Source organism: Apostichopus japonicus, chromosome 3 (genome assembly GCF_037975245.1).
Source record: "Apostichopus japonicus isolate 1M-3 chromosome 3, ASM3797524v1, whole genome shotgun sequence".
Lineage (NCBI taxonomy): Eukaryota > Metazoa > Echinodermata > Holothuroidea > Aspidochirotida > Stichopodidae > Apostichopus > Apostichopus japonicus.
The window spans coordinates 20667812-20676070 of record NC_092563.1 but is presented as its reverse complement, the minus strand read 5'-3'; the positions used below and the strand labels follow the sequence as shown (position 1 = coordinate 20676070).

The 8259-nt window shown below is 38.9% G+C and overlaps 1 long non-coding RNA gene across 1 annotated transcript; it reads left to right on the top strand.

Moving 5' to 3' along the window:
• Window positions 1-1220: 1220 nt before the first annotated feature.
• Window positions 1221-4528, top strand: LOC139965409 (uncharacterized). Its single transcript, XR_011792238.1, has 2 exons — window positions 1221-1580; window positions 3323-4528. It is a non-coding gene; the product is annotated as an uncharacterized lncRNA (long non-coding RNA).
• Window positions 4529-8259: the final 3731 nt, after the last annotated feature.

The following is an 8259-nucleotide window of genomic DNA, read 5'->3' as shown; positions in this document are numbered from 1 at the left end:
AATATAGTTTGATCAAACAGCAGGAAGGTGTTTTTCCAGACTACGGAAGCGTATAAACGCCATCACGAATGGTAAAATAATAAATTTGAATACAAAGAACCATTTTAATACAAGGTCGGTGTGAGAAATTTCATAGACATATACTACGAACAGTTATGATAGTCCATAAGATATATTATCGGCATTCGATGTCTGGAAGCGGGGGGGGGGGACATACATGGGGGATGGGGTGTAAGGTAAGGTGCTTCCCCTCCCCTTTGACAAATTTTTAGATTTGATAAAGCCCCATAGATGTAGCATGGTGCAATATTTATAGTTTATTTCCCAGTACCAGCTGTGTATCAAAAAATGTAATAATCTTATCTGAATAAAAGTATTGCCAGATTTTATAAGCGGCATAAAAAGTAACAAATGGTAACAAATGAAGGGCTAGATGGCGTCCGTTGACACTCTCATAGCTGGCAGACTGGCTAACAACTTTCCCAATGTTTATATCAGTATTTCTATCAATGTAGTTCAATACAGCCAAGCTGGATCATCTTAAATAGGCCTTATCGTAGGCCTATATTGCACTGTCACATTGGTACTAGCAGTAGTCTGCTAGTAATAGTGTGTTAAGGATTTAAATAAGAATCAGTGAGAATGGATCAATCTTTTTTTATAGCCTCTGTAATGACATTAGGAATAAGTATAAGATTATCGAAGAGTTGTCAGTATTGCTGTGGCACAATCAACCAATTACCGACCTAATCGGATACAAATACCAACTCAAATAAACATTTTGTACATTTCGTGAACTATCCACTTCATAGTTTACAAATCAATTTATATTTATGCAACTTGTCAAACTGGCAATTTACAGACACACACCCTCGCACCCGCACACACAGGTGTGTTTCACATCTGACTGAGGACCCCATTAATGTTTCTTCCATTGTTCAAATCCACCTACCCTAACCCTAAAATAACACCCCTTAACAATAGAATTATTCTGAGAACAACAGGGACTCTTTAGAAATCACATCCGAGGACCTTGAATTGAAACAGATATTTTATATTGTACGACAATAAATGTTTAATAACGTAACTAGAGGTTCCTAATCAGTTTAACGTGTGCACATGTATATCAGTCGTACATGTATTGTTCTTTATACGCGTCCGTATATGTTATGTATACATGCAATGTGTGTCTATGCAAAGTGAGAATTTCGCAACAGAGGGATAATTCCAACTATCTGCAGTCTAAAGCTGCTATCTATTTTTATTCATTATTTGCTTGTCACAGTTGGAAGTCTGACCTCAATATATGACCGTTACTAGCAAATTTTCGAGCACAGCTACTTGACCCGGAAGTAATTGTTTCGCGCAAATCCGGTTCTACGGACTTCGGTTCGCTACTTCCATGTATGGATGTAATCGGTAAAATTCGCAAACATCCCAATGTCATTCGGGTTTACGAGTATCGTAGCTCGATAAAGGATACTTTAGAGACTCAAATACGATCATTTCCGGAAAGAAACGAAGATTTTACCAATAGAACAGTGCATTTTCTTATCGACGACCAACGCAAAAACATAAAGGTAAGTCAAATCGAGTCGACGTCTATCGTTATGTGACTTTCGCGTCTTAGACAACTTTTAACCGTAAAAATAGCATTTTTGTAATATATAAGCTTGAATCTTACTCATATTTTTCAGAAAAGTTGTAACTCCCCCGAAAAGTGTGATTTTTTGGTCAACGAAAATGGTGCTCCTATGTGCTTTTGGTTGCCCCTAATACATGTATCCTAACGTACATAATACACATATACACGAAAGCACCGTATCCTATAACGTGCAGCCTAGCGCTATATGTCGACTATGATGTAGCTAGTGCTAGATTTGCAACGTCTCGTATTTTTCGTAATCTTTCTATTCGGCATAGATTCCCTTCATTTTTTTGCGTTAATATGGAAAAATCAGGGAGTTGATAAGTCACGGTACTACTTATGGCTACTAAATAGTTAAAATTTAAAATTTCGAGGGCATAGCGGACAGTAATATTACTGTACTAGGCCCCTAGTACAAGCCTAGGCTAGCCTATAGGCCTAGTACTTTTGTATTTACTAAAGTAATATACTACGACAAGTTTTTACTACAGGTAGGCCCTAGCCTAGTTTTAGTAATACTAGAATACCTGCATAGTTTAGTCCAATTTTAATAATGGACTAAGGCCTATAACCTTTAGTTCTTAGCCTACGCCTTCTCGTCCTTGTGTAATAATTCTAAGGGGCCTGTTCTTGAAAAGATTTGGACTGCATAAGATACAATTTAGTATTATTATTATTTTACAAAAATTATTAGTAGTACAAGTAGACTGCCTTTGTACTATGTATAAGTTAAGATCATGGCTTATGATGAGTTTTATTAAAGCTGGACTGGGTGAAAATTTCCGCCATGCTGGGATCGGGATCCATTTCAATGTCACTTTGTTACAAGTGTTCAAGACCGGTATTAGATCCATGACTTAAGTCTAGGCCCAATTCCCTATGCTTAATATGTAGAGCAAGATACGTAACACAGAAATAAAACTAGCTTGCTTTATACTGCTTACACTTTATACTTATTGCTATTACAGTTAGACCTACTGCTGGTACTTGAGAACAATTGCACCTCATAGAGCCATGTAGTTGTACATAGCTACTTATAATTCCAGGTGACTTAAAACAATATCAGGGATCATTTTGTGACAACATGTTTTGCTGTTAACGAGAGTTTACGATCTTTTTATTGTTATGTTGTTTTCTATGATAGGTACAGTAGTAGAAGTACTTAGTTAGTCATTCACGTACAGTCTTCCCTATGTGTGTGTGTGTCACACACAGATTTCTCTAAGGTGCTTTCCCATGTACATATGACCAAAAAAAAGTTATTCCCAAAAAGAAGAAAAGTTTCATTCACTATTAGATTTGTTTTGTTATGTATAATGACTAACATTGCAAAATGCAGTTCCACTGGTATTAAGTATTAGCCCAGAGAGCTTCCAGAGTTTATTACATCCTCATGTTTATTATCCTCATATCTGAAGTCTTCATATAAGAGTTTATTTATAGAAATCTGTTAATAAATGTAGTCTCACATTCTATTTAATACTATATATCTTTAAGTTCCTAGCTCTCTTATATGTACCCGTAGTAAGAAGGAATGCAGCCTGTGGATCAGTTAAGTGCCTGTTGTTACAACTCTGCTCCAAACTATTGTTTGTTTAATCAGGTTGTATTATTAGTGTGCTACCTTTAAGCAATTTTGTTTTCTATATATGTGTAATTTACATTTTTCCTCAGTTTCTGTTATACTCTTATAGAAAGAACAAGTTGTGTGCAGCAACAGGCTGTAATATACTCAGCAGTCTCATGCCTATTCTCTAGCTAACTCGAACAGGTTATTGGCCCAGACACATACACTGGAAGTTAACTGTGTAGAATAGATTGTTGTTTGGAATTTATGTGCTGATTTTGGAACCATTTCTTGGGAATTGTCGGTACTTAAATTGGTTAATTTAGTCGTGACAACTGACCAATATGGCTGGAACAACAGAAAATATGACGTGGAAAATTAACAAAATGGATGGCTCGAACTGGCTGACATGGAATTTCCAGATGAGACATTTGTTTCTTGCAAAAGGCCTGTGGGCTATGAGGATGGCTCAGGAAAGTTGGGGGTTACTGTATGTGAGAAGTAGAAGAGTGCAAACTTGAAAAAGACACAACTGGCATTTTTCACCATTGTGCTTGCAATAGCATCTAGTCAGCTGGAATTAATTACAACAAGTGAGAAACCTAGTGATGCTTAGGATGCCTTGCGTACTCTGTTCGAAAAGGATTCTCTAACCAACAAAATTCAGCTCAAGAAAAAGTACCTCAGAACTGAAATGGCAGAGGGCAAGTCAGTTGGAAATAATTTGAATTATATGAAAGGAAGTATGGATCGTTGGGCTGCTATTGGTGCTCCTATTTCTGAAGAAGATCAGGTTGTTAAAGTTATATGTCAAGTTTGGACTTACTTATTTACTTTCTACTCTTACCTTTTACTTTTATATATTTGTCTTTTAATTTTAATCTTATGCTATATGTCACAGGTATATCTCACCATTTCAAAGTTACAAAACTATCCATCCTGCCACCTGAACTGTTTTTGCTATGTCATGCCTTCACTATGCCACCTTGAAATACCCCTTCCAGTCATAATGCACTTGACATTGTGTGTGATTTTTATTCAGACAACATTATTGTATGAAGTCTTCACAGTATGAAGTGTGTTTCATTTCAAGAAGTATTCAAATTTTGTTAAGCTATTCCTTCCATTTGAACAAAGTATTTCACTTTGAAGTGATCGAAGTAATTTATATTTCATGCCCATATTTTCACAGGACATTAAAACATGTTCTTTCATGGAGAGTGTCACACAAATGTTTTTTGTTTTCTTTTTTCTGTTGCTTAAAGTGCCTTATTGTTACAGTTATAAAATCAATAAAAGACCAGGCAACTCTATTTCCACTGTTGACTTATGTTCTACTATGCATGTGCAAAAGAAAAAGAAAACAGCCCTACTCAAAATATTTGGTCAGAGTATCCATAGAACGTAATGTATCCAAACACGTCCTGTGTACTGAAAGTCAGCTTTTAATTAAAGTCCCCATATGTGGCAAAACCACCTCATCCCTCCAAAATACCCTAACTCTTCCCAAAGCTGGTGAACACCACACCCATCCCAAAGCTGGGAAACTCCAAACCCTTCCCCAAATCCGCTAAGCACCACATTCCCTCCCCAAAACCCCTAAAAACACCACACCCCTCCCCTAAACAACACACCCCTACCCAAGCCACAGTACTTAACTTCAATATTGGCAAGCAGTTATGTAGTGTGATACATGAACCAAACAAGGATTGATATTGACTGGAAAACTGTTAACTGATATTTATTGATGAATATAAGCAACAGATGAGTACCCAGCTTTGCAGAATCTCACTGAGTAAGGGCTACTGTGGAATTATGGTAAGTGGGTAAGTATAAATCATTTGGTATTGTAGGTATAAATCATTCGGAATTGTTGGAAGTTCCTTAGAAAGCAACTAGAAATAAGGTTTGGCCTAGGCCATGTTACCCTTGTATATTCAATGTGGTATGACCCCTTCAGTTTTGACAACAGACTCAGGAAAATTTGTGTTACCTTAATAGTTACCACCATTAATTTAGCTAGAAAGGAAACACCATCTCCCTTGCCCCCTCCCCCATTTTGTCTCTCTTACCCCACCCATACGCAGCTCTCAGTAATTTCACATTTTACCTAATCATATATTAGAATTTGGGACAAAATTTCTTCCAAACCTTAGCACAACTTAAATTACTTGTTTGGTTCACGCCACAAAACCTAACATTCCTAATAGACCGTACACTAATGGAATGGGTTCCACTACATTGAAAACGATTTGAATGAAGTCTTGTCGGTAGTAGCCCATAGCATGAAAACGGCTTGGCGAAAGTCTACCTAATTTCAAAATGGCGGCGACAGCAACAAAATCGCCGAGTCGAGGTAATCGTTTTGTGACTGGCCGTCTTAGACAACCATTTCACCGAAACTTTACAGCATCATGTAGGAGAGTACAAGATCCACAAATGGGAGAACTTTTTTGCTGTAACTCTCTTTCGTTGGTTCGTTTTGGCCTATTTTGTGTCAGTTAGGAATACATGTGTGAGGACGAAGTTGGATTGCAATCGTTGTTTCATAGGTTTTCGTTGATTTTTTCTCGGGTATCTTTGCCCTACCATACATTGGAATTACTTTTAATCCATTCTGTGAGGTTCCGGTAAGTTGTAAACTATCAATGTCTGTAAATTCTGTGAGTGAAACGTAGGACCGACTTTACGTTAAATGCGGGCAAATTCAAATTTAATGATATGCGTGATCGTTGATCATTCTTCGAGGTCACGGGGTCAGACTTCCAACTGTCACGCCTTGCTACACTTCTTTATTCAAGTATAAAATTTCGCAAAACAGGGATAATTCCAATGTATTGATAAGGTCTGCATCCGCCCAATTTGTATAGTACATTTGTATAACAACTAGCTGGATGCTGAGTTAAACTCTCCCCACCTGACAGCATGGCTTGTTTTCAAAGCCCGATGGACAAATAGAAGCATGGAAAGGTGAAAGAGTACACTGAATCACCCCCTCGACCCCCCCCCCCACACCACACCAGGCTCCACTTTTTCTCTCTCTCTCCTTCTGCTAATGTTGGAACCCCGCATGAAGTTACTTCTTTCGGGATTGGAATATTAACCAAATATGACAAAGGTTGCCTTATACCCCGTTCTGTAACGTATACCCAACAACTACAAACATTATACCAGGAACTTGGAGGAGGGCAGGGGCGTATCCAGGATTTTCTAACCCGGGGGCGCTAATCTACGCGTAAGCGTAGCGCCATCATCGGTTGGCGCGCAGCGTACAAGAAAATTTCTGGTTTTGATGCACCCAGATCACCGGAAATGGTACTTCTCGGTCTTGAAAATGACCAACCAGATGTACACTTTTTGCCTGAGAACCAAGTATTTCCCAATTGGTTTTTTTTTTCCATCCATAACCTTTTTGAAGATTATCACCAGTCACAAATCATGTTCGACCTCATCGCATGACCTGTGGATCATTGCTTTTGTAGGTGATTCTACGTCGCGGCCCACAATATCCGTCAGCCCCACTTTTCAAGGTTTTAAGCCCATTATTTTTCTTCAGAATTTGAAATTCACATTCTCGTGAATAAACTCACTTCAAAACATACCCATGATGTTACACAAAATTTCATCTATGGACAACCAATATAGAAAAACCTCTATCAACCCCTGACAGACCGGTCAAAATTGCATAGCTCCCAACTCTTGAGAAGGCAAATGCTGGTCCATGCCACGGATCGCCGTCCTGGGGGAGGGGTATAAGGGGAGGGGGTGTCCCCCTCCCCTTTTGATTTTTTTTTTTGCGAATCCTGGTGATGCCTACATGTAAACTGGTGGCACTTAGAAAGGCTATTGTCACCCAAAATTTTCTGAGAAAATATGCATTTTTTTTTGTGTAACATCAATAAATTGATAGGTGATAATTCATTCTTTCCCGTGGCATGAAAATCGGTTCGCTGCTCGCCCCAATGAAAAGAAATATAGGCTAATTTGTGGTTCAAATGATGCTGTAAAGGAGGTTTTATACTCTATTATGCTAAATGCTAAAGAAATGATGGTTGCTAAGTCAAAATTAAATGCATTTTTTTTATGTAGGCTAAACTTGACAATTACAATGCGGGTTTTTCGGAAGCTTGCGCGGGTCAGCGGGTTTTGGTGTTAGAATGAGGGTCCAACCCGCGAATTGCGGGTCAGTTGGGAGCGCTGAAATTGCACGAGTAGAGGGAAGTGTGATGAAGAATGATGGTCAGAAATTTTCGAAAATTCCGACACAGTTAATTTATTGGTGTACAAATATTGCAACCTCTTATAACGGCTATTGTAAAACTTGGTTGAAGGAAATGAAAAAATAGCAGATATTTCCGAAACCAAACACTACACACATAGGCGTAGGAGGCGGGGGGCTGCAGTCCCTAATTCTTTATGACTAATGTAAAAGATAGTTTTGACATAATTGGACCTCCATGCTTTTTCTCTATCTACGTAAGACATTTCGTTGTTTACATTAGCATCCCGCGGTATACTGCGCAACTTTGACGGAGCGTACGGTATACGATGGCACGCGATGTAGGCCTAATAACCGATGCTTGCTTATATGATATTGATATTGACATGTTGAACGTGCGCTTCGCGCGCGAAAATTTTGGGGTTTTTTTTGGGCAAGTCGGACAGTTTTGAGGCTATTCATCCTAGAACGCCATTTTCATGCTCACTGATATGATGTGATATCTGCTGTTTGCTTTACAAATTCGAACAGGCGCGTATAGCGAGGAATTTGCCAAGGGAGAGGCGAAGCCTGTAGGCAAAGTATCAGAGCCGTATCATATACGGCTCTGCAAAGTATCTAAGCGTAGCGCCACCATAAGTTGGCGCGAAGCGTTCAAGAAAAGTTTGGCCGAAAATCCCTCCCAGATCACTGGAAATGACACTTCCCAGGCCTTGTTAGTTGCATCTGAGCACTTTCAATTTTGAAATTACTACCAATGTCATAAAAAAATGGGTGGGGCGATCGCCCCCCCTCCCGAAATGCGTCATGTTCCCCGACGACACG